Here is a 6,585-nt window from a genome sequence, read left to right as displayed (position 1 = left end):
AGCACCATTCCCAGTGGGGACCCCTACCCCAATGGGGGCATGACTGGCTTGAAAACCACCACAGGCCCCTTGCCCAGGCCACCCTGCCCCCCAAGGGAACCCCCACCTTGATCCGGGACACCTTTCAGGGCAAACCAGCTGGTACCCACCCATGCACCAGACCTCTATACTAATAAAAGGTAATATGCTAATTAGACTGGGAGACCTTCCAGGAGACTTTCTGGATGTTCTTCTGGACAAAGCCATGGTGGCAGGGCCAAGGTAGAGGTGGTTAGGGGCTAAGAGGGGAGGGCAGTTGTGGGTGATCAGGCCAGTGGGGGGGGGCGTGTTGTGGGTGATCAGGCTGGTGAGAGGGCAGTTGGGGATGATCAGGCCAGCAAGGAGGCCAGTTGGGGGTGAGCAGGCTGTCAGTGGGGGTCAGGTGGGGGCGATCAGGCTGGTGGAGTGGTCAGATGGGGGAGATCAGGCCAGTGGAGAGGGCAGGTGAGGGCAAGCAGGCCAGGAGGGGGGGTAGTTGGGGGTGAGCAGGCTGGTGGGTGGTGTTGTGGGTGATCAAGCTTGTGGGAGGGTCAGTTGGGGGTGAGCAGACTGGCAGGGGGTGCAGTTGGGGGTGAGCAGGCTGGCAGGCAGAGTGGTTAGGGGCAACAGGCAGGCAGGCAGATGAGCAGTTAGAAGCCAGCAGTCCTGGATTGTGAGAGGGATGTCCCAGATTGGAGAGGGTGCAGACCAGGCTGAGGGACATCCCCACCCAGTGCATGAATTTTGTGCACCGAGCCACTAGTATTAGGATAAAAAGGGAACTTAAGTATAGATGCAGTGGAGATGTGAATGGTAAGAAAATACTATAATTGTTTTAATAAAGTCTTACAAATTTGGGAAAAAAAGAGCATATAACCTCAACAATAGATGGATGCATATGAAATTCACAGAATGTCAATATTAAATGGCAGCTTCCAATTCAAATGGGGTATATAAAATAGGATATACATACGATTCATATATACATAAAAATTTTTGTATGATTTTAAGTATAATTTATTTATCCTTAATTATTTAAGGATATGTTAAAAATGCTGTTCCTGTTGTATGTAAACCACAAAACCCTATCTCTCAAAAAATGTTAAGCCATACATATGATTGGAAACTGTGGAATGGTGCTTTGAGTATTTATAATTTGGTAGCAATATTATACAAACTTCTATGAAAGCAATGACAATAATTAATATCTTCATTATCCATATATTGTAAGCATAGTGATTGACATTCTTAGTATTAGTGGATATGATCCATTAATAAAAATTTATTATAGCTTGCCCAAAATTTGTTAAAAGTTGGTCAAATTTCATTTACTTTCTAATTTGCATCACTGGAATACTCTGGGGATGTGGTTGAGGCAGGTGTAATGAACCACTTCAAAGAGGGCCTGAGGTCAGCTCCATTGGTCTTCTGTAAATCCAAAGGTATTTTTACTAGTGAAGATGATGGACACTCCAAAGTCATATCATTATTAATAAAAGAGTCAAGACCAGGCTTCTATATTCATAGGTATAAAATAGCATTTTCAGCACCTAGCTTCAGATTAAGCTATATTAACTCATTTATTTTAAATTATGGAAAAAATCCCTTTTATGAAGACTTTAAGTGGTATGGCAATAATGACGGAAAATTACATTTAGGCTATATACATTTAAAAGTGTTTGGGAGTAAAAATACAACCTATTCTATCTAATAATAGATAAACATGGTGATTGACTGTACCTTCGCTACACCTCCCATTGGCTAATCAGCGTGATGTGCAAATTAACCACCAACAAAGATGGCAGCTAATTTGCATACTGCAGGGAGGGCAGGACAGTGCTGCCGCCAGCATGAGAGCCAACATCCAGGCCCCCATGTGCAACCCCAGAAGCTGCCTGCCTGCCGCCAGTGATTGGATCCAATCCCCGGCCTCAGGCCTGCCCCAGAAGCCACCCAGAAGCCAGGGATCAGGGGAGATGGGAGTTCCCTGCCCAGGCCTGACACCTCTGGCGGAGGCGTCAGGCCTGGGCAAGGGGCCAATCCTGCGATTGGAGCATGATGGAGGTTGACGCCTCTGGCCGAGAGGTCAGGCCTGGGCGGGGGGTGGAACCAGCAATAGGAGGGGAGATGGGGGTCTCCTGCCCAGGCCTGAAGCCTGGGGCAAAGCTGGAAATCGGAGGGGTCAGGGGCCTATCCAGTGATCAAAGGGTGATGGCGGTCGATGCCTCTGGCCAGCGATTGGTGTGAACTACAGAGGAAACACCTTTTCTGACTGCTCATTGGCTAAGCTCCCTGTATGCCACTGGTAATATTCTTAGTAACTTGGGTAATAAGAATCCAAAAAGGTGATCTAGGGTTTTTCACCACACTCCTGGTGAAAAAAACGAAGGTCCACTGCTGGAGGGCTAAGAAATGTCATATCCTGTCCTAGCCGGTTTGGCTCAGTGGATAATGCCTTGGTCTGCCGATGGCAGGGTCTGGGTTCAATTCTGACCAAAGGCATGTATCTAGGTTGCAGGCTCCTCCCTGGCCGGGGCCCAGGTCAGGGCTCATGCAGGAGGCAACAAATCAAAGTGTTTCTCTCACTTTGATGTTTCTCTTTGTCTTTCCCTTTCTCTTCCACATTCTCTAAATTCAATGGAAACATATCTTCAGGTGAGGATAAAAAAAATAATAAAGAAATCATTATTATATGAAAGACACATCTTGAAAATGCCTAAAGAAAGTTGTCATTTTTTCATGGTGAAGGGACTGGAGTCCATGTTGATGAAAACACCTTGGTGGCTCTGGTGACTGGCAGTGGCTGCAACAGCAGGGTGATGGTGCTGGTGCCTTCCCCTGATCAGCCCGGTCACCTCCCACAAAGGGAGGCCAGACTGCAGCTTAGGCCCTATCCCCAAGGGGAGCAGGGAGTGGGCCTAAGCTGTCAGTAGGACATCCCCTGAGGGCTCCCAGTATGTGAGAGGGGGCAGTCTGGGCTGAGGGACACCACCTTAGTGCACAAAATTCGTGCACCGGGCCCCTAGTTCTATATAATAAAAGCCTAATATGCAAATTTTCTCCTCTACTGTGAGTTTGACCAGGAGTTTGACTGCTTGCTATGACATGTGCTGACCACCAGAGGGCAACCCGGAACATGGCAGGCGTTGGCAGCACAGTGCTGGCAACAGGTGGCAATGGAGGCGCTGCCGGCCCCAATGGGCCCTGACAAGAGTGGGTGGTGCCAGGCAAAGGTGGGTGCTATCACCCTGCAGATAGCGACTGGCGGTGATGGGGGGCAGGGCCACCATCAGGCTCCCAGGCACTGAGGGAACCAGGCAGGGGCCCAGTGACTCAGGCAGGTGGGGGGAACATGGGGAACCAGGGGCCCAGGTGCTGCACAGAGCCCAGAGGTCAGCAGGGACCTGCACTTCCACAACAGATGCTTGCACTTTGATCACTGGCTAGACCTAGGGACTGCACTGTTCATGAATTTCATGCACAAGGCCTCTAGTTAAATTAGAAAAAAAATTAATGATGAAATTTGAATATTTGCCATAGAGAAATATTGTATTAAATATGTATATAACTCCCTAAGATTATTAATTTCTACCAAACAGCTGTCATATTTGGGATACACATTTTAATATTAGAGTGTCAGGAAAATATGTCTTATTATGCCTTTTATTTTTAACTAGAGGCCAGGTGCACAAATTCATGCACAGGTGGAGTACTGCCAGTCCGCCCTGATGGAGGCAGATTGGGGCCAGGCTGGCTAGGTGGAGGGGATGCAGGCAGTAGGCCGGCTGGCCCTGCCCCCAATCGGGCTGGTTGGCTGGCCGCAGTGTGCATCACAGTGACCAGTTGTTCCAGTCACCTGGCTTTTATATATATACTAGGGGCCCGGTGCACGAAATTTGTGCACTGGGTGTGTGTGGGGAGGGGAGTGTCCCTCAGCCCAACCTGCCCCCTCTCACATACTGGGACCCCTCAGGCGTTGACCCCCATCACCCTCCAATCGCAGGATCGGCCCCTTGCCCAGGCCTGATGCCTCCGCCAGAGACATAGACCCCCATCACCCTCCAATCGCCTGATCGGCCCCTTGCCCAGGCCTGACGCCTCCGCCAGAGGTGTCAGGCTTGGACAGGGGACCCCCATCTCCCCCTGAACACTGGCTCTGGCCCCCGCCCAGGCCTGAGGCCTCTGGCCCAGGAATCATGCCTGAGCAGGGGACCCCCATCTCCCTCTGATCGCTTGCTCCACCCCCCCGCCCAAGCCTGACGCCTCTGACCCAAGCTTCAGGCCTGGGCAAGGGGACCATCATATCCCCCCAATCCCCGGCTCAGCCCCCCGCCCAGGCCTGATGCCTCGGCCAGAGGAGTTGACCCTCATCACCCTCCGATCACCAATCACCGGATCGGCCCCTTGACCAGGCCTGAGGCCTCTGGCCTAGGTGTCCGGCCCGGGCAGCGGGGACCCGCAGCTGCAGCGGCCCCGCGATCGTGGGCTCCGCTTTAGGCCCAGGCAAGGGACCCCTAGCTCCCGGGACTGCCAGCTTCGACCGTGTCCAGCTCCCATCGCTGGCTCCACCCCTACTTCCTGCTATCACTGGCCAGGGCGGCAAAGGCGCCTGATTCTCTGATCATGGCTGGGGGGCAGGGCAAAGGCGGCCCCAGGGCCGCCTTTGCCCTGCCCCCCAGCTCTTAGCCTCCCCCTGGGTTTCCGATCACTGTCAGTGGCAGGGGGCTTCTTCCTGCTTTCCCTTTCGCCTTCCTGCATTGTGCCTACATATGCAAATTAACCGCCATCTTGTTGGCAGTTAACTGCCAATCTTAGTTGGCAGTTAACTGCCAATCATAGTTGGCAGTTAACTGCCAATCATAGTTGGCAGTTAATTTGCATATAGCCCTGATTAGTCAATGAAAAGGGTATCATCGTACGCCAATTACCATTTTTCTCTTTTATTAGATAGGATATATATATATATATATATATATATACACACACACTAATAAAAGAGAAAAATGGTAATTGGCGTACGACGATACCCTTTTCATTGGCTAATCAGGGCTATATGCAAATTAACTGCCAACTAAGATTGGCAGTTAACTGCCAACAAGATGGCGGTTAATTTTCATATGTAGGCACAATGCAGGAAGGCGAAAGGGAAAGCAGGAAGAAGCCCCCTGCCACTGACAGTGATCGGAAACCCAGGGGGAGGCTAAGAGCTGGGGGGCAGGGCAAAGGCGGCCCTGGGGCCGCCTTTGCCCTGCCCCCCAGCCATGATCGGAGAATCAGGTGCCTTTTCCTCCCTGGCCAGTGATAGCAGGAAGTAGGGGTGGAGCCAGGAATGGGAGCTGGGCACGGTTGAAGCTGGCAGTCCCAGGAGCTAGGGGTCCCTTGCCTGGGCCTAAAGCGAAGCCCACGATCGCGGGTCGCTGCAGCTGTGGGTCCCTGCTGCCCGGGCCGGACGCCTAGGCCAGAGGCGTCCTACAGGGGCAGGGGCAGGGCCCGCATGATTGCGGCAGCCCCCCGCTGCTACTGCAGGTCCCCGCTGCCCGGGCCAGATGCCTAGGCCAGAGGTGTCAGGCCTGGGCAGGGGCGGAGCCTGCAACCGCTGGGAGCTGGGGGTCCCCTGCCCAGGCCTGACACCTCTGCCGGAGGCCTCAGGCCTGGTCAAGGGGCCGATCCGGTGATTGGTGATCGGAGGGTGATGAGGGTCAACTCCTCTGGCCGAGGCATCAGGCCTGGGCGGGGTCGGAGCCGGGGATTGGGGGGATATGATGGTCCCCTTGCCCAGGCCTGAAGCCTGGGTCAGAGGCGTCAGGCTTGGGCGTGGGGTGGAGCAAGCGATCAGAGGGAGATGGGGGTCCCCTTCCCAGGCATGATTCCTGGGCCAGAGGTCTCAGGCCTGGGCGGGAGCCAGAGCCAGTGATCGGGGGGAGATGGGGGTCCCCTGTCCAAGCCTGACACCTCTGGCGGAGGCGTCAGGCCTGGGCAAGGGGCTGATCAGGCGATCAGAGGGTGATGGGGGTCTACGCCTGAGGGCTCCCAGTATGTGAGAGGGGGCAGGCTGGGCTGAAGGACACACCCCCCCCCCCACACCCAGTGCACAAATTTTGTGCACCGGGCCCCTAGTATATATATATATATATATATATATATATATATATATATATATATATATATATATATGAATGCTATCTAGATTGACAGGATCAAAAATATCCAGATAAAGGTAAATAAATTTTAAATATTAATTTATATTTAAAATATTCTAATATTTCAATTTATAATTTTATACTTATTTCTTATTATATGTGGATGTATATATTTATGAGTGTATGTTTGTATTACATGTGTAGTTGAGCATATATGTGTGTTACCTGTGTGTGTAGTTATAACATTCAGCAAACTCTTATATCCAAAATTATGACATGTGTGTTTACGTATGCATGTGTATTACATATGCACATGAAAAGTGGTATGTGTATGTGTATCATTAGATGAAACATATATAAAATTCTTGTGTCCATTAAGCATTAATTAAGTAATATCTTACAGTAAATATTGCTGGTAAAACATGTT

This window comes from Myotis daubentonii, chromosome 3, assembly GCF_963259705.1.
Source record: "Myotis daubentonii chromosome 3, mMyoDau2.1, whole genome shotgun sequence".
NCBI lineage: Eukaryota > Metazoa > Chordata > Mammalia > Chiroptera > Vespertilionidae > Myotis > Myotis daubentonii.
This window is presented reverse-complemented; position numbering follows the sequence as displayed.